The sequence below is a fragment of the Bos javanicus genome, chromosome 3 (genome assembly GCF_032452875.1).
Source record: "Bos javanicus breed banteng chromosome 3, ARS-OSU_banteng_1.0, whole genome shotgun sequence".
Taxonomy (NCBI): domain Eukaryota; kingdom Metazoa; phylum Chordata; class Mammalia; order Artiodactyla; family Bovidae; genus Bos; species Bos javanicus.
The window spans coordinates 19642753-19662900 of NC_083870.1; the positions used below are offsets into that span (position 1 = coordinate 19642753).

Here is a 20148-nt window from a genome sequence, read left to right on the forward strand (position 1 = left end):
AGAGTTGGACACAACTGAAATGACTTAGCAGGCACACACATATGCACATGCCTCCATTAAAAAGGAAATAATATTCTGCTTAGGAAAAGTGCTCTTTGCTTCAGGCACACACAAAATCACGAATATAAAAGTTGACTGAGAGTCTTATTAAATGGAGCCTGCTGGATTGAAAGAGTCAACTGTTTCTCTACCCTCCAAATGGAAGCAGCTCAGAATGGTAGCTGCTAAATAGTCACCATACCAAGATCTAACACAGATTCCAACCCTTTCTCAAGCACCCTCTGCTCAGTTCAGTTCAGTTGCTCAGTCATGTCCGACTCTTTGCAACCCCATGGACTGCAGCACACCAGGCTTCCCTGTCCATCACCAACTCCCGGAGTTTGGTCAAATCAGGTCCATCAAGTCGATGATGACGTCTAACCATCTCAGCCTCTGTCGTCTCCTTCTCCTCCTGCCTTCAATCTTTCCCAGCATCAGGGACTTTTCCAATGAGTGGGCTCTTGGCATCAGGTGGCCAAAGGATTGGAGCTTCAGCTTCAGCACTAGTACCTCCAATGAATATTCAGGACTGATTTCCTTTAGGATTGATTGATTGGATCTCCTTGCAGTCCAAGGGAGTCTCAGGAGTCTTCTCCAACACCACAGTTCAAAAGCATTAGTTCTTTGGCACTCAGCTTTCTTTATGGTCCAACTCTCACATCCATACATGACTACTAGAAAAACCATAGCTTTGACTAGACTTTTGTCAGCAAAGTAATGTCTCAGTTTTTAATATGCTGACTAGGTTTGTCATAGCTTTTCTTCAAAGGAGCAAGTGTCTTTTAATTTCATGGCTGCACTCACCATCTATAGTGATTTTGGAGCCCAAGAAAATGAAGTCTCTCACTGTTTCCATTGTTTCACCTTCTATTTGCCATGAAGTGATGGGACCAGATGCCATGATCTTAGTGTTCTGAATGTTGAGTTTTAAGACAACTTTTTCACTCTCCTCTTTCACTTTCATCAAGAGGCTCTTTAGTTCTTCTTTGCTTTCTGCCATAAGGGTGGTGTCATCTGTATATCTGAGGTTATCGATATTACTCCCAGAAATCTTGATTCCAGATTGTGCTTCATCCAGCCCGACATGTCTCATGATGTACCCTGCATAGAAGTTAAATAAGAAGGGTGATAATATACAGTTTTGATGTACTCCTTTCCCAACTTGGAACCAGTCTGTTGTTCCAAATCCAGTTCTAACTGTTGCTTCTTGACCTGCATACAGATTTCTTAGGAAGCAGGTCAGGTGGTCTGGTATTCCCATCTCTTTAAGAACTTTCCAGTTTGTTGTGATCCACACAGTCAAAGGCTTTGGCATAGTCAATAAAGCAGAAGTAGATGTTTTTCTGGAACTCTCTTGCTTTTTTGATGATCCAACGGATGTTGGCAATTTGATCTCTGATTCCTCTGCCTTTTCTAAAACCAGCTTGAACATCTGGAATTTCATGGTTCACACACTATTGAAGCCTGGCTTGGAGAATTTGGAGCATTGCTTTGCTAGGGTGTGAGATGAGTGCAACTGTGCATAGTTTGAGCATTCTTTGGCATTGCCTTTCTTAGGGATTGGAATGAAAACTGACCTCTTCTAGTCCTGTGGCCATTGCTGAGTTTTCCAAATTCACTGGCATATTGAGTACAGCACTTTCGCAGCATCATCTTTTAGGATTTGAAATAGCTCAACTGGAATTCCATCGCCTCCACTAGCTTTGTTCATAGTGATGCTTCCTAAGGCCCGCTTCACATTCCAGGATGTCTGGTTCTAGGTGAGTGATCATACCATCATGGTTATCTGGGTCATGAAGATCTTTTTTGTATAGTTCTTCTGTGTATTCTTGCCACCTCTTTTTAATATCTTCTGCTTCTGTTAGGTCCATACCATTTCTGTCCTTTATTGTGACAGTTCCTTTGGTCACTATGAAAAGTTCCCTTGGTATCACTAATTTTCTTGAAGAGATTTCTAGTTACTCCCATTCTATTGTTTTCCTCTATTTCTTTGCATTGATCACTGTGAAGAGGTGCAAAACCCAGCAAAGACCAGATTAGCAGTGTTATTTTCTCCTTCAAACCTTAAAAAATAATTAGGGAGGATAGTTAGAGCACAGAAACCAACATGCGAAATGTGATCTTTAGGGTTTAATATGCTACGTAAGATCTTTGGGTTTCCCCAGTGGCTCAGCGGCAAAGAATCTGCCTGCAGTGGAGGAGATGCAGGAGACTCAGGTTCAATCCCTAGGTTGGGAAGATCCCCTGGAGGAGGGCCTGCAATCCACTCCAGTATTCTTGCCTGGAGAACCCCACAGAGAGAGGAGCTTGGCAGGCGACATTCCATAGGGTTGCAAACAGTCAGATACAACTGAAGCAAGTGAGAACGCGTGCATGCACTCACTTAAGATCTTTGGACATAGTAACTCATGCTTAAGAATTGACTGGAAGCCTACTATTTATTTCAGGAAACTATGCTAACAAAAACAAACGTAACCCACATCTGGCCTACAGCAGCTATGGCTGTTGGCAAAAACACTGAATCTCTTACACAGAAGAGGCTCCCTCTAGAGGTAGCTGCCGAAGGTGTGTAGCCCTTAAGGAGAGTGTTACCCACAGGGCCCACTTCAGATGGGTCATGAGAGATGGAGGATGAGAAACAACTTCCCTGGGACTTCCCTGGAGTCCCGTGGCTAAGACTCTGCACTCCCAATCCTGAGGGCCTGGGTTTGATCCCTAATCAGGGAACTAGATCCCACATGTCGCAACTAAGAGTTCACATGCCACAACTAAAAATCCTGCATGCTGTAACGAAGATCAGAGATCCCACGTGGTGACACTAAGAAATAAGTAAATACAAATAAACACGAAAAAACCCATGGGTCACAAAGAGTCAGACACGACTGAGCAACTACCACTTAGGCTCCCCTGGTTGGCTCCGTGGTAAAGAATTCGAGTGCCAATGCAGGAGACTTGGGAGATGCAGGTTCATTCCCCGGTCTGGGAAGATCCCCTGGAAAAGTAAATGGCAACCCACTCCAGTATTCTTGTCTGGGAAATTCCATGGACAGAGGAGCCTGGTGGGCTACAGTCCATTGGGTCACAAATAGTTGGATATGATTGAGCACGCACACAAGTACGAAAAAAAATAAAAAACAACCTCCATGAGGACAGAGCAAGGGATCATGGGAAACAATGAGGATTTTCCCGAGGGGGTAGAACTTGGGGAAACCAAACAGACCAAGCAAGGAACTTACTCCTGTGTTGGGGCAGGTGGTCCTTGCCCCCAGGATCCAATACACAGTGTTGTTCTGGTTATCTATTGCCACCCAAACACTGAGTGGCTCAGAATAACAATTATCTGTTATCCCCAGAGTTCCCATGGCTCCTAAGGGCTTGGCTGGGCACTCGAGGTATCTTACGTGATTACAGTCACACAGCTGCAGCTGGAGCAGCTCTGGGCTAACTGGGCATCTCACTTTCTTCATATATTCCTGGGGCTTCTCAATGGCTCTCTGTGTAGGCAAATGTGGGCCTCCTCACAAGATGGTAGAGATGGTGGCCCTAGGGCAGTTGGAGTGCTAACTAGGAGGTCCCAGCATAAGTGTCTCAGCAAATAAGGCAGCAGCTGCCTTGCCTTTCAGGGCCCAGCCTCAGAGACTATAGGGCATTACTTCTGCTATGCTCTACTGGCCAAGAGGCCACTAGCACATCCCAGTTTAAGGGATGAGAACATATACAATCCATCAGTAGACTAGTGACCAGTGACTGCTGGGTGCTTTCCTTTTCTGAATGAGAGTTTTGCTTGTGGTGGACTTTCCACCATTGTATATCAGATGTGTTGGGGACTGAAAACTTGTCTTTGGTTTACAGCTTGCTGGACCACAAACAGCCACATGAGGAACTTAACAGATTCTGAGTAGCTAAAGGGATGTACTGTTACACAGTTTGGTGGTTACCTATCTAAACTCCATTCTCTGCTTCTTCCTCAGTAAAACAATTCTTATATTTCCCACATTCCCTTGCAGCTAAGAGTGGTCATGTGACAAAATTCTGGCCAATGAGATGTCAGTCAAAGTTGTTGGATGAGACATCCAAGAAGGCTATTTTGTTTGTTTTTACTGCACCACACAGCACGTGGGATCCTAGTTCCCTGACCAGGGATTGAAGCTGTGCCTCCTGCATTGCAAACTCGGAGTCTTAACTGCTAAACTGCCAGGGAAATCCCAAGAAGGCTTTCTAAAAGAGGGCAAAAAAGCTGATATGGATCCTTTTCTGCCCTTTGCCATTTCCTCCTGATTTCTGGCTGGAATGCAGAATATGACAACTGGAGCTCCATTCAGTCACCTTAGACCACCAGTCTTAAGAATGAAAACCACAGTCTGAGAATGGTGGTACAGAAAGATAGAAGGACCCTGGGCTCCGCTGACAATGGAGCTACTATGAACCCTCTATCTATGGACATTTTTCACACAAGAGAAAAGTAAAATTTCAATCTTATCTCTGGTCTCCATTATTAGCTGCTAAATGCAGTTCCTATCTTAGAATATCTTCCTCACTCGATTATCTAAGCAGGGACTCTTAGTTTCACTCTTGTTTTTATTCCCTGAAACTTACATAGAATCTGGCAATAACTACTGATTGAATGAATGCCTACCACTTTAAGTTCTAACTGATTTATTTAACTGTCTGGGTTTGTTAAGGTACAAAGAATCCCGCGCCACCCCACCCCCATCCCATCCTGCCATCAGCTGCTATCTTCAACTCTGCTCTGTCAGCAAACTTCCCCATCCTTGGAACACATTTCTCAAGTATACCCCATGGTTTTCTTGTTATTTTCATGGAATACAAGTCTTGAACAGTCTGTTTTTTAAAATTTTCAATCTTATATTCAATTCCTAGCTCACTCTCCACCCCCCAACTCAAGTTGGACTCACAGCCCAGAGATCTGAAACAGCAAAGTGGGGAGAGGGCTACCTTTATCTTCAGTCTTCTTTCACCCTCCCTCCGCTTCCTGCCTCTGACTTCTCCAGGCTTGGAATAGTGGGAGAAAGAAAAGGGTAGTTTTATATGAGCAGGTCTGTTAGAACCTTCCATATGACAGGTGCCTAAGTGCTAGCTTTCTCCTGGAGGGTGGTATTTGAGGAGACTCACAGGCCCTCCACACTGCACACCCCTTGGCACCACAGTGCATCTCCAACTGATGTCCTGCAGAGCATCCTGAGCTTCTTCACTGTTCCTTGCCATTAGAGTCTTCTTGCCCTGCAGGGACCTCTCTTGGACAGAGCCCCATCTATACGGTTAAAATCCAGCTACTCTCCATGATGTCCTCCTGGCCCATGAGAAACGTCCACATCCTTATCATGCCAGATGCTAGACATACAGGCTACTCTCGAGCACTGCCATTCCTCGTCTGGGCTCCAGTCATTCCCTAACGTGCCCTGTTCACCAAACCATCAGCAGATACTTATCCCTGTGTTCATATGTGTCTCCCAAATGCCAGTAAACTCATGTCAAATTTTTCCAAAACTCTCTGACAGGGGGCCCGGGTTTGATCCCTCTTTGGAGAACAGATCCTACATGCCGCAACTAAAGATCCAGCATGCAGCGACTGAAAAAGATCCTGCATGCCGCAACGGAGATTGAAGATCCCGAGTGCCCCAACTAAGACTCAGCACAGCCTAGTTAATTAATTTAAAAAAAACCCTCTCTCACAGTGCTTTGCTTGTGCTCTGTTGCAGCACTGGGATAACAATTCTACTACCCAAGAATCATCCAGTCAAGGAGTGATTTTCCTGCAGGCACCCCTAGTCTCGTGGTACCCTCCTTACTTAGTCTGCAGCCTCTGCTCACCTTCCTAAGGACGAAGTAGGGGAGATAACAAAGCTCTATAGAGCAGACCGACAACTCTATCGCCACAACTCTTCATTCCCTTGTCAAGAGTCTCATTTGTAGAGGCTGAAGATGATGATAAGGGACCACCATTGTAAGAGGAGTTATTTTCTTTTGTCTGTCCAGTAAAGTCTTTCTCTACCATGTAGGGAACCCACATGCTTTTCTTTCCCTGAGGACTCAGCTCAAACTCTAAGACAACAAGAAAAATCTCTTCGAACATCCTCTTACACATGCATTACAACTTTTAATTTTTACAACCACCTCATGAGTTAAGAGAAACAAAGTAATTAAGACTTAAGGAAGTAGGACCTCCTGGTTAAACATGGTGGATTGCGCACACCCATTTATCTCTGCTCCATCCAGAAATCCCATCAAAAGGAGAGTACGGAAATCAAAAGGCATAAAAGCTCGAGAAGAAGACTAGAGACAATGAAAGACGTAATTTTGAAAACAGGAACGTCTCATGTGTAAGGTTTTAAATCCTTAAGTTTGAATATTTTCCATTCTACTCATGAGGGAGAGAGAGGAAAACCAAAAAGGCATGAAATAATTGGAGTCTTAGAACTTGTAAAGACTTTAAAAATTGAAAGTGTTTAGTCCTCTGGCAGTAGAGGCAAGAGGACTGAAAATTTCTTTTGGGGATGATGACTGACACAGGGAAAAACCTTAACAGGAGCTAGAAGACCGATCCCTCCCTCACCCATACCACAGTGAGTCACCCCCAGCTGACCACCTCTGGCCCCTGCACTGGGCTTCTAATCAGCAATTTTGGACCTCATGCCTAAATTGGAACAGACAGCCCAAGTTCACATGCCTCACACATAAAAGAAGCCAAAAGAAAAGGAACCTGGAGTGTGACATACAATGAGGGGACCAGAAGAAAATGTCCTCCAAACTGCAATTAATATCACCAGAAATCAATAGAAAACATTGCACCCATGACAAAAGAATGGATGCTATTATTAAAAGAAACGTTCAGAAAATAATAAAGACTTGTGCTGGCTTCTACAGGGCATATACTAAAGTTGGAACAATACAGAGAAGATTAGCATGGCCCCTGCACAAGGATGACGTGCGAATTCATGAAGCATTTCATGCTTTCTGTGTAACTGATTCACTGTGCTGTACACCTGAAACTAACACAATATAATAAATTAGTTATACTTTAATATGTTTTTTAAAAAAAGAAAATAAGACTTTCTGGAAATTAAAAATATGAAGTGATCAGTTAAAAATAAATACATATTTAACCCCCACCCGCCAAAAAAAAAATGAAGTGAGGGACTTCCCTGCTGGTCTAATGGTGAAGACTCCACCCTTCCACTGCAGGGGGCGCCAGTTGGATCCCTGGTTGAGTAACTAAAATCCCACAAGCCTTGGGGTATGGCCAAAAAGAAAAGAAAAAAATATATATAAATGGATGTTTGTAATTTAATAAAAAGAATTCTGAGCCAAAGTTGAAACTTTCCTGGTGGCTCAGTGGTAAAGAATCCGCCTGCTACTGCAGGATATTTGGGTTTGATCCCTGGGTTGGGAAGATTCCCTGCAGAAGGAAATGGCAACTCACTCTAGTATTCTTGCCTGGGAAATCCCATGGACAGGGGAGCCTGGTGGGCTACAGTTCATGGGGTCTCAAGAGCCGGACTCGACTTAGCGACTAAACAACAAAGACAAAGTTGAAGAAATATCCTAGAGGATAGAATAAAAATACAAAGAAATAGAAAATATAAAATAAATGTAAGAAAATTAGAAATTCAGTCTAGGAGACAGAGTATCTGGTTTTAGAAAGTGAGAAGAAATAAAATAATCAGTAGGAAAATCATTAAAGAAATAATTTAATAACAATTTCCTACACTGAAGGACATGAGATTATAGCTTGAAAGGACCCATGAAATTGCCAGCACATTAAATTAAAAAAACAGGGAAACAAACAAAAATTTTTAAAAATCAATACCCAAAGGTTTTTCATCATCAAATTGCAGGGTAAATACTAAGAGCAACTTGTAAAGTCGTCCAGAGAGAAAAATCAGGATGCATACAAAAGATACTCAGTTGCATACTCAGAATGACACTGGATTTAATAATATTCCTAAAAATTAGAAAACAATGGGACAATGCCTTCAAAATCCTAAAAACATTATTTTTAATCTAAAATTCTATACTCTGCCAAGATATTTTCAGGCATGCAAAGACAGGAAATTTGTTTTCTGGGCTCCCTTCCTCAGGAAGCTTGTGGATGAAGAATTCCACTAAAACAGAGCAGGAGACCAGGGAAAATCAGAATGTAGTATTTAGGAAACAGGATCCACAGAGAAGAGAGACAAAGGGATTCCCTGGATGAAGGCGTAGGGAAGAATCACGACAATCTTGCTGCAGGCCTCATGCAACCAGCCAGATCAGAACAGAAGGCCATCACACAAGGTCATCAAGCTCCTACTTTGAGAGGTTTACACTTCTAACAGAGGGAATGAAAACAAAACAAAGAAACAAAAAAGCCCAAGGCAGTTATAAATTCTGGGGGAAAAAATATGCATAAAAGGCAGATTTAATAGAGGCTTCAGTTCAGTTCAGTTCAGTTCAGTCACTCAGTCGTGTCCGACTCTTTGCGACCCCATGAATCGCAGCATGCCAGGCCTCCCTGTCCATCACCAACTCCCAGAGTTCACTCAGACTCACGTCCATCGAGTCGGTGATGCCATTCAGCCATCTCATCCTCTGTCGTCCCCTTTTCCTCCTGCTCCCAATCCCTCCCAGCATCAGAGTCTTTTCCAATGAGTCAACTCTTAGCATGAGGTGGCCAAAGTACTGGAGTTTCAGCTTTAGCATCATTCCTTCCAAAGAAATCCCAGGGCTGATCCCCTTCAGAATGGACTGGTTGGATCTTCTTGCAGTCCAAGGGACTCTCAAGAGTCTTCTCCAACACCACACTTCAAAAGCATCAATTCTTTGGCACTCAGCTTTCTTCAGTCCAACTCTCACATCCATACATGACCACTGGAAAAACCATAGCCTTGACTAGATGGACCTTTGTTGTCAAAGTAATGTCTCTGCTTTTGAATATGCTATCTAGGTTGGTCATAACTTTCCTTCCAAGGAGTAACTGTCTTTTAATTTCATGGCTGCAGTCACCATCTGCCGCGATTTTGGAGCCCCCAAAAATAAAGTCTGACACTGTTTCCACTGTTTCCCCATCTATTTCCCATGAAGTGATGGGACCAGATGCCATGATCTTCGTTTTCTGAATGTTGAGCTTTAAGCCAACTTTTTCACTCTCCACTTTCACTTTCATCAAGAGGCTTTTTAGTTCCTCTTCACTTTCTGCCATAAGGGTGGTGTCATCTGCATATCTGAGGTTACTGATACATCTCCCAGCAATCTTGATTCCAGCTTGTGCTTCTTCCAGCCCAGCGTTTTTCATGATGTACTCTGCATATAAGTTAAATAAGCTGGGTGACAATACACAGCCTTGACGTACTCCTTTTCCTATTTGGAACCAGTCTGTTGTTCCATGTCCAGTTCTAACTGTTGCTTTCTGACCTGCATATAGGTTTCTCAAGAGGCAGGTCAGGTGATCTGGTATTCCCATCTCTTTCAGAATTTTCCACAGTTTATTGTGATCCACACAGTCAAGGCTTTGGCATTAATAGTAAACAAATTTCTCTGATGGCTCAGTGGCAAAGAATCTGCCTACTAATGCAGGAAACACAGGTTTGATCCCTGGGTTGGGAAGATTCCCAGCAAAAGGAAATGGCAACCCACTCCAGTATTCTTGCCTGGGAAATACCATGAACAGAGAAGGCTGGTGGGGTTGCAAAAGAATTGGACAACTCAACGACTAATCAACAACGAAAACAAACCTTACAAAATCATAATTATATAAACAATGAATACCAATTTATCCAAAAATTATTGTCTACTATTGGAAGAGGAGATGAGTGTTATGTATTGAGTAAAGGGCTAAACCCTAATCATTTATTTTAAAAAGTATTCTAAGTGAACGGATTTTATTTTATTACCAAAATTTATAATACAAAGTTTAAAGTGATATTTCCTAAAAGCAGTAGGTTGGAGAGGTTTATTTTGTTTCTGATGAGCTATGGGTTTAGTTTTTCTCTCTCTCTCTCTCAAAAGATGCAGCAAATTTCTACATCTGTTATAGCATTTCATGGAGGTCTCTCTCTATGTACATTAACAACATTTAAAAGCTGCAGTCTTTACAACCCTATGGACTGTAGCCCACCAGGCTTCTCTGTCCATGGGATTCTCCAGGCAAGAATACTGATGTGGGTTGCTATGCCCTCCTCCAGGGAATCTTCCCAACCCAGGGATCAAACCTGCACCTCTTATGTCTCCTGCATTGGCAGGCAGATTCTTTACCACTAGAGCCACTTGGGAAGCCCTAAAAGCATCTATTAGAAGTGTGAAAAAATAAGTGTATAGAGAATTCCTTGGCAATCCAGTGGTTAGGACTCTGCCCTTTCACTGCCAACGGCCCCCGTTCAATCTCTAGCTGGGGAACTAAAATCCTGAAGGCTGTGCAGCCAAAAACAAAGAGGAAGAATTGTATAAATTATCCAGTCCTCTCTCACACAATATGAAAACAGTGTTAACAACTTAAGTCAGTTTTACCTGACATGGTGATTAAACGTACAGATTAATTATGCCCAAGATGTACTGAACGAGTATGTCTCTGAGAACTAGAAGTGACATTTGATTGAGTCCCCCAGTGATTGTTAGAAGTCCTGAAGGAATCTACTAGAAAAATACATTTTGGATTACTCTACTGTGCTTTCACATTATAATAATCTGTGTGTGTTATCACTCAGTCATGTCCAACTCTGTAACCCCATGGACTGCAGCCCACCAGGTTCCTCTGTCCATGGAATTTTCCAGGCAAGAATACTGGAGTAGGTTACCATTTCCTTCTCCAGGGGATCTTCCTGACCCAGGGATCAAACCTGGGTCTCCTTCCCTGGCAGGCAGATTCTTTACGGTCTGAGCCACCAGGGAAGCCCTAACACACAATGTGCTTTCACATTATAATAATTTATTTTGCATCAAATTTGTCCTCTTAGGATAGGAAAATATTTTCCTCGTTGCTCTAAGGTACATAAAGTGTTGTTGATTCAACAGTTCTTCATTCTGTTGTTTCATCATTATAGTCTGAGCTCATTTGACATATTGCTCTGATTTCTCTGTCTTAACTTATCAGATAAGGGCCTTGAGCATGATTCATATTTTATCTCCATTCTATTCTCAGGAAGATCAATAAAAGAATATCTCACAAGTATTTGTCAAAACATGACATTACCTTATAAAATAAAATCTGAGGAAAAATATCCTTTATTAAATTATATGACTTCACTCTGTATGATACACTCTAGGTCCAGCCGTGTCTCCACAATGCCATTCCTTTTTATGACTGAGTAGTATTCCATTGTGTTTATGGGCCACATCTTCTTTACCCAATCTTCTAGTGATGAACATTTAGGTTGTTTCTATATCCTGGCTATTGTAAATAGTGCTGCATTGAATATTGGGGTGCAAATATCTTTTCAAATTATGTTTGTTTTTCTTCTGCGTATATGTCTAGGAGTGGGATTCCTGGGTCATACGTTCTATTTTCAGTTTTTTAAGGAACCTCCATACTGTTCTCCATAGTGGCTGCACCAACCAATATATATTCCCACCAACAGAGTAGGAGGGCCCCCTTTTGTCCACACCCTCTCCAGCATTTATTCTTTGTAAATTTATTGATGAGGGCCATTTTGAGAGACAGCGGTGAGAAATATCAACAACCTTAGATATGCAGATGATACCACTCTAATGGCAGAAAATGAAGAGAAACTAAAGAGCCTCTTGATGAAAGTGAAAGAGCAGAGTGAAAAAGCTGGCTTGAAACTCAACTTGAAAAAAATTAAGATCATGGCATCTGGTTCCATCTCTTCTGGCAAATAGAAGGGGAATAAGTGGAAAAAGTGACAGCTTTCTTTTCTTGGGCTTCAAAATCACTGCAGACAGTGACTGCAGCCATGAAATTCAAAGATGCTTGCTCCTTGGAAGAAAAGCTATGACCAACCTAGACAGCATGTTTAAAAAGCAGAGACATCACTTTGCCGAAAACGGTCCATATAATCAAAGCTATGGTTTTTCCAATAGTCATGTATGGATGTTAAGAGTTGGACCATAAAGAAGGGTGAGCGCCAAAGAATTGATGCTTTCAAACTGTGGTGTTGGAGAAGACTCTTGAGAGTCCCTTGGACTGCAAAGAGATCAAACCAATCAGTCCTAAAGGAAATCAGTCCTGAATATTCATTAGAAGGACTGATGCTAAAGCTGAAGCTCTAATACTTTGGCCACCTGATGGGAAGAGCTGACTCATTGGGAAAAAAAAAACTCTAATGCTGGAAAAGATTGAAGGCCTTAAAGGAGAAGGGGGCAAAGTGCACTCGGCAGTCTCATGGATCTGTCTCTTGCTTCAACAGTGCTTGAAAGGAACAGACCCAAGGACACCCCCTTGCTCCAGCCTGCAAACACCCTCCAACTTTTTTTCCAGTTGCAGCCTTTGGAATCAGCCACTCAGCTGTCTATGATCACCAGGACCAGCCACCATTTTTTGAGCTTCACTCCTTATTACCGATCAACCATGAGCTCCCAGATTTGTCAGAATTATTCCACCAAGGTGGAGGCCGCCATCATCATCTGGTCAACATGTATCTGTGGGCCTCTTATTCCTACCTCTCTCTGTGGCTCTGGAGGGTATGGCCCAATTTTTTTGCAAATTGGCCTAGGAGAAGTGTGAGGGCATGGAAAGTCTCTTGAAAATGCAAAACAAATGGAGTGGCCACCCCCTCTTTCTGGACATGCAGAAATCATCTGAAGATGAGTGGGGTAAAACCCAAGGCACTTTGGAAGCTGCCCTTCTTGTAGAGAAGAACCTGAACCAGACCATATTAGATCTGCATGGCCTGGGTTCTGCTCATGCAGACCCCCACCTCTGTGACTTCCTGGAAAACCACTTCCTACTAAGTTGTCTGTAGCTATATTTGAATACTTCTAGTCCAGGAAACTCTTCATTTCTCCAGGTTGTCCTTTCCGTCCTTGGACCACTCTGACTTCTAGAGAGTGCTTTCTCATTTTGCCTGTCAGTAAAAGCGAGATATCCCACAGAAATAAAAAGCTGGAAAATGTCTGTGACTTTTTTTCAACCACAGAGGCTTCCTTCTTGCTTATACTGGGTGCCTACCCCAGGTCAGCTTTGCTCTGCCCCATATCAGTTTCCATCTGGGATCCAGGCGAATGTCCCTCTCAGGGACACTGCAGATCTCGTGGCAGAGGAAAAGAGAGTGGAGAGTCCCATGCTGGACCTTAAAGTTTTCAACACGAATCATGTGAAAACCTCCCCTAGGAAGGGACAAGGCAGAAAAAGACATGACCCAGAGAAACAGCAATAATTGTGAATAATAGTGCACTCCGCCACATATTTGGAGTCAAAATCCTTTTCCTGCTAACATCTAACCTATGGTCCTTGCTCGTTGCTCTTCCCTCCTACCAGTTCTACAAATATTAGAAAACTGAAGCCACGATTTATTTGGGTTGTCTCCTTTCTAGTCTTATCAGATCCAATTTCTTCATCAACCTGTTCCCTGTATCTAGTGGCCTCCGCCAGTGTCCTCTTCAGAGACTATTCAACTTAGGTCCCCTGGTGAGAAAATGGTTGGTTGATGCACCAGAGGAGAGCATCCCCTGACACACTCCCCTTTGATATGATGATTCTGGCTGGTGCTGAGCATTCTAGACAAAAAAAAAAAAAAGAAAACCACTTCCTAGATGAGGAGGTGAAACTCATCAAGAAGATGGTGACCACGTGAGCAACCTCTGCAGGCCGGCTGGTCCCCAGGCTGGGTTGGGTGAATACCTCTTTGAAAAGCTCACCCTCAACCATGACTAGGAGCCTCTGAAGCCCAGCAGCCTTTGAGGAGCCCCCCTAACATCAGGCTACACTCTATGGGGCTGCAAAGAGTCAGACATGACTGAGCACACACACACACACCTAACATCAGGGCTTCTGCCTGAAGCCCTCTCTCTGCAGCCACTAGGCAGCATCTTAACACTCTGGAGCCCTCTCAAGCCTTGGACCAAATGGAAACAATAAAGGTTTTTGCAGCATCAACAAATAAATAAAAGGAGAAGGGGTGGCATGGAATGAGATGGTTAAATAGCATCACCAACTCAGTGGACATGAACTGGAGCAAACTCTGGGAGAGAGTGGAGGACAGAGGAGCTTGGCATGCTGCAGCACATGGGGTTGCAATGAGTCAGACACAACTTAGCTCTGGAGCCCTATACCAAGGTCACAGATGTGGAGTCCTGTACCAAAGTCACAGGATAAAAATCTCTAGAACTGACCAAGTCCCATAGCAACTGTTGCCACCAGCCTCCAGATCTAAACCGGCCAGTTCCTTGACTCCATATTATGTAAAATACCCACCCTACTCTCCACCCTATAGCATCCTAACCAATCACCTAATGCCATCCTTCCAGTAGGAATTTTCTGTTTTGAGGTTGTAAAAAACAGCTGCAAGCCTGTGAACGCATTCAGCTCTCTCTTGAGCCAGCCCACTGTTCTAACAGGGCCTCCCACTCTAATAAACTTTATTTTCCTCTCATTCTGCCTCATGTCTGGAAATTTTTTTCCAACCCGCACACAGACCAGAACATTAGCAACTGAACAACAAAAACATTCTGAGGAGTATGAGGTGATACCTCATGTTGTTTTGATTTGCATTTCTCTGATAACTAGTGATTGCTGAATATCTTTTTCACGTGCCTCTTAGCCATCTGTACGTCTTCTGGAGAAATGTCTATTTCAATCTTCTGCCCATTTTTTTATTTGGTGATTTTTTTTTTTTATATTGAGCTGCATGAACTGTTTGTATATTTTGGAGATTAATCCCTTGTTGGTTGCTTCATTTCCAGATATTTTCTCCCAATCTGAGGGTTGTCTTTTCATTTTGTTTATGATTACTTTTGCTGTCCAAAAGCTTTTAATTAGATTCTATTTGTTTGTTTTTGCTTCTATTTTACTACTCTAGGAGATGGGTCAAAATATCTTGTGATTTATGTCAGAGTGTTCTGCTTATGCTTTCCTCTAAGAGTTTTATAGTGACCGGTCTTATATTTAGGACTTTAATCCATTCCGAGTTTATTTTTGTGTATGGTGTTAGGGAGTGTTCTAACTTGATTCTTTTTCATTTAATTGTCCAGTTTTCCTAGCACTACTTATTGAAGAGGCTGCCTTTTCTCCATTGTATATTCTTGCCTCTTTTGTCATAGATTAGGTGACCATAGGAGCATGGGTTTAATCTCTGGACTTTTTATCCTGTTCCACTGATCCATATTTCTGTTTTGGTGACAGTACCATACTGTTTTGATTACCTTAGCTTTATAGTATAGTCTAAGCTCAGGGAAACTGATTCTTCCAGCTCTGTATTTAGTTCTCAAAATTGCTTTATCTCTTGGGGGTCTTTTGTGTTTCCATATAAATTGTAAAATTTTTGTCCAAACTCTGTGAAGAATGCCATTGGTAATTTGACAGAGATTGCATTGAATGTGTAGATTGCTTTGAGTAATACAGTCACTTTCACAATGTTGATTCTTCCAATCTAAGAACATGGTATATCTCTATCTGTGAATCTTTTATTTCTTTCATCAGTGTCTCATAGCTTTCCAAGTACAGGTCTTTTGCCTCCTTAGGTAGGTTTATTACTAGGTATTTTATTCTTTTTGCTGTGATCGTGATTTTACTTTTGAAAGACAACATGTGAGCTTTTCTGAGTACAAAAGTAGTTACATAGTCTTTTGATTCAACTCAGAAAGCACAGAAAAGTGAAAAGAATAGACACTTCTTCTATAAACCCAGTTGACAGAGAAGACATTTTGAATAAAAACTATCTACTTTGAAGGTTTCTTGTTTTATTTCATACATCATGAGTATTTTCCTTTTTCATCAGTTCAGTTCAGTTCAGTCACTCAGTCATGTCCAACTTTTTGTGACCCCATGAACTGCAGCACGCCAGGCCTCCCTGTCCATCACCAACTCCCAAAGTCCACCCAAACCCATGTCCATTGTGTCAGTGATGCCATCCAACCATCTCATCCTCTGTGGTCCCCTTCTCCTCCTGCCCTCAATCTTTCCCAGCATCAGGATCTTTTCAAATGAGTCAGTTCTTCGCATCAGGTGGCCAAAGTATTGGAGTTTCAGCTTCAACATCACTCCCTCCAGTGAATACCCAGGACTGATCTCCTTTAGGATAGACTGGTTGGATCTCCTTGTAGTCTAAGGGACTCTCAAGAGTCTTCTCCAACACCACAGTTCAAAAGCATCAATTCTTCCACGCTCAGCTTTCTTTATAGTCCAACTCTCACATCCATACATGACTACTGGAAAAATCATAGCCTTGACTAGATGGACCTTTTTTGGCAAAGTAATGTCTCTGCTTTTGAATATGCTGTCTAGGTTGGTCATAACTTTCCTTCCAAGGAGCAAGCGTCTTCTAATTTCATGGCTGCAATCACCATCTACAGTGATTTTGGAGCCCAGAAAAATAAAGTCAGCCACTGTTTCCACTGTTTCCCCATCTATTTGCCATGAAGTGATAGGACCGGATGCCATGATCTTAGTTTTCTGAATGTTGAGTTTTAAGCCAACTTTTCCACTCTCCCCTTTCATTTCCATAAATAACTTATATATTTTTTTATTTTAAAGGAAATAGATTTCATTGTCAAATAAAACATCAATCGGCAAAGCATAAAGTCTCAGGTAAGGTTATTGATAGTGTGGACTTGATGCTTATATGCCAAAGGAAAAGCATTGGCAGAGCAGATGCTGAAGACAAGAGAGATAGGAGAGAGAGGGGGCATAACTGCTGCCAGGAGAGGCTGAAGAAGATAAGAGAGAAGAGGTTCAGAACTTTCAGAACTTACTGTCTAAGGGCCTTGACTCCCTTTGTAAAGGTGATGTCTTCTGCTGAGAGTGATGGGGGACTGGAGGAAAGTGTGATGAAGTAGCTGCTGCAAGGAAATGATGAGAGGGCTGCTGATAATGGGAAATAGTCATTTCATGGAGGCTCACATTTTAGTGAGATAGACTGGGTTTTGATCTTGGCTCTGACCCTTAATTAACTGTCTTTACTCAAATGACTTAACTTTTCTGAAACTGACAAGTCCAGATGAAAATACTGAAAAGGTAGGTGGTTAAGAACCAATCCATGCTTGCAGTTTAGCTGGGCAAGTGTGGGTTAAAAAGGAGCCTGGGAGATAAAAATCATTGGAAAGATAGTGGTTTAAAAGATAAGTTAAGAGGCCTTTGCTCATTAGAGATAGAAGCAAAGAAAGGAAGAAGTTGTCAGTAAAAAATAAGTTCAAAGAAGTAATTTTACATGTTTCCCTGTACTACAAAAATAACATCCTGAAACATTTTCAAACATTCATAAAAGCAACCCCTTCCCCCCAAATTTGCGTTTCTATAGTCCAGAAATAAATGTTGTTGTTTAGGTGCCAAGTTGTGTACAACTCTTTTGCGACCCCATGGACTGTAGGCTGCCCACCAGGCTCCTCTGTCCATGGGATTTCACAGGCAAGAACACTGTAGAGGGTTGCCATTTCCTTCTCCCTGGGATCTTCCTGACCTAGGGATCAAACCCACATCTCCTGCATTGGCAAGCAGATTCTTTACTTCTGAGCCACCTGGGAAGCCCTTTTCACCACTGTCTTGCCAGTCCTTGTATTAAGCTAGGAAACAATTAGGTATAATTAAACATTTAAGTGTCCCAGGTGGTGCTAGCAGTAAAGAACTAACCTGCCAATGCAGGAGATACAAGAGATGAGAGTTCGATCCCTGGGTCGTGAATATTGCCTGGAGGGCATGGCAACCTGCTCCAATATTCTTGCCTAGAGAATCCCATAGACTGAGGAGCCTTGCAGGCTACAGTCCATAGGGTCACAAAGAGTCAGACACAACTGAAGTGACTTAGCACACATGCATGCTATGTAGCAGGCCTTAGGAGTAGAAACTGTTTTTAACCTTACAGGCTACTTTTGTTTTATCAATAGGTTACAAAAGTCAGAGCCAAAACCAGACTGCACCGGCAAGATCCAAGATGGTGGACGAAGTAGGCTAAAAGGTCACTGCTTCCCTTGCCTTCATCTCTGTGTTTCCACACTAACCCCTGAGAGCTGAAGGACTCTGCTTTAATTGATCTGTGTTTGTTTTGAAAGTACCTGGTATTTGGCAGAGATGCTTTGCAGCTGTACTTTGAGAGAAAGACAGTGGTCAACCGCCCCCGAAATAGCTCTGACTTGACCGCAACAGGTAGATGGAACCTGGAGGTGTTAGAGCGTTACTTTTGCTTCTTAACACCATGCTAAGATCTCCACCCAAAGTGGGTGCTTGCTATCTAACAGGCATGATTTATGCTGTGTGCAAAGGAGAGTGGAAGACTGCCCATGGCCTGGCTGCCCCTGAAAATCCCCTTCTCTTTCCTAGAGTCCTGAATAAATATCTGCCTCCTAGGCCTTAAAACTCCCTTACTCCCCTCCCTTTGGGAAGAAGGTGCTTTAAGAACCCCTGTTCTCCAGCCATTGCATAAAACCCTGTCTTGCTTGCACCAAACTCAGTTTCATTATTAGCTGCTTGAACTTTAGCAGGAAAGAAGTCCTTGAATAGCCTGGGAGGAACTTGGTTCAGCGAAGAAGTCTCTACACAAGAAGAGAGATTCATGTCTAATTTGGTCACAAGAGCATGGCAGTCTTTACCCTCTTAAAAACTGAAGATTCCCAAGAGTTTTTGTTTATGTAAATTATATATACATTGATATTTACTATGTTAGAAATTAAAACAGAAATTTTAAAAATATTAATCCTGTAAGAAATAGCAACCATAAACGCATTACATGTTAACATAGTTCAGTTTCTATGAAAAATAACTACATTCTCCAAAACAAAAATGTAATGAGAAGGGTGTACCGTTTTACGTTTTTGTAAGTCTCTTTAACAGATGATAGCTGGATTCTCATATCTGTGTCTGCATTCAATTTGTCGGAAAATGTTGTTTTGATTGACATACATAAAGAAAACATGACCTTTCAAATGTGTTGTTACAAAAGTGAGGAATATTTCAAAATGCTTTTTCAGATAATTGTGGATATTCTTTCTTGCTACTACACCAAATCTTGATACACAGTCATTTTAATTTTTATTTATTTTTGTCTGTGCTGGGTCTTCATTGCCTTGCAAAAGTTTTCTCTCAGAGAAGGCAATGGCACCCCACTCCAGTACTCTTGCCTGGAGAAACCCATGGATGGAAGAGCCTGGTGGGCTGCAGTCCATGGGGTCGCTAAGAGTCGGACACGACTGAATGACTTCACATTTACTTTTCACTTTCATGCATTGGAGAAGGAAATGGCAACCCACTCCAGTGTTCTTGCCTGGAGAATCCCAGGGACGGGGGAGCCTGGTGGGCTGCCGTCTATGGCGTCACACAGAGTCGGACACGACTGACTTGACTCAGCAGCAGCAGCAGCAGCGTCTCAGGTTGGGGAGGGCTCTAGGCATTCGGGCTTCAGTTGTTGCAGCAGGCAGTCTCAGCAGTTGTGGTGCATGAGCTTAGTTTGCTCTACAGCATGTGGAATTTTCCTGGACCAAGGATTGAACCTATGTTCCCTGCATTGGACGGTGGATTCTCATCCTCTGTGCCACTGTTACCGAGTCCAAGCTCATCGACTGAGAGGCTGACCGAGAAGATTTCAGGCTAGCGCTTCAAAATAACCATCTTTTTAGGGCCTGTAAGCCAAGTTCTTTTATGGATCAGAGATGGAGGGAGGTGAAGAAACAAAGTAAAAAGCCCATTTCAGTTCATTTCACTCACTCAATCGTGTCCGACTCTTTGCGATCCCATGGACTGCAGCACACCAGGCTTCCTTGTCCATCACCAACTCCTGGAGCTTATACAAACTCATGCTCATTGAGTCAGTGATGCTATCCAACCATCTCAACCTCTGTCTTCCCCTTCTCCTCCCGCCTTCAATCTTTCCCAACATCAGGGTCTTTTCCAATGAGTCAGTTCTTCACATTAGGTGGCCAAAGTATTGGAGCTTCAGCTTCAGCATCAGTCCTTCCAGTGAATATTCAGGACTAATTTCCTCTAGGATTGACTGGTTTGATCTTCTTGCAGTC

General features: G+C 42.6%; 1 non-coding gene and 1 pseudogene across 1 annotated transcript; both read left to right on the forward strand.

Moving 5' to 3' along the window:
• Positions 1 to 6910: 6910 nt before the first annotated feature.
• Positions 6911 to 7015, forward strand: LOC133245404 (U6 spliceosomal RNA). The gene has a single exon (XR_009735669.1). It is a non-coding gene; the product is annotated as a U6 spliceosomal RNA (small nuclear RNA).
• Positions 7016 to 12447: 5432 nt separating this feature from the next.
• Positions 12448 to 13864, forward strand: LOC133245300 (ferritin light chain-like; annotated as a pseudogene).
• The last annotated feature ends 6284 nt before the right edge of the window (positions 13865 to 20148 follow it).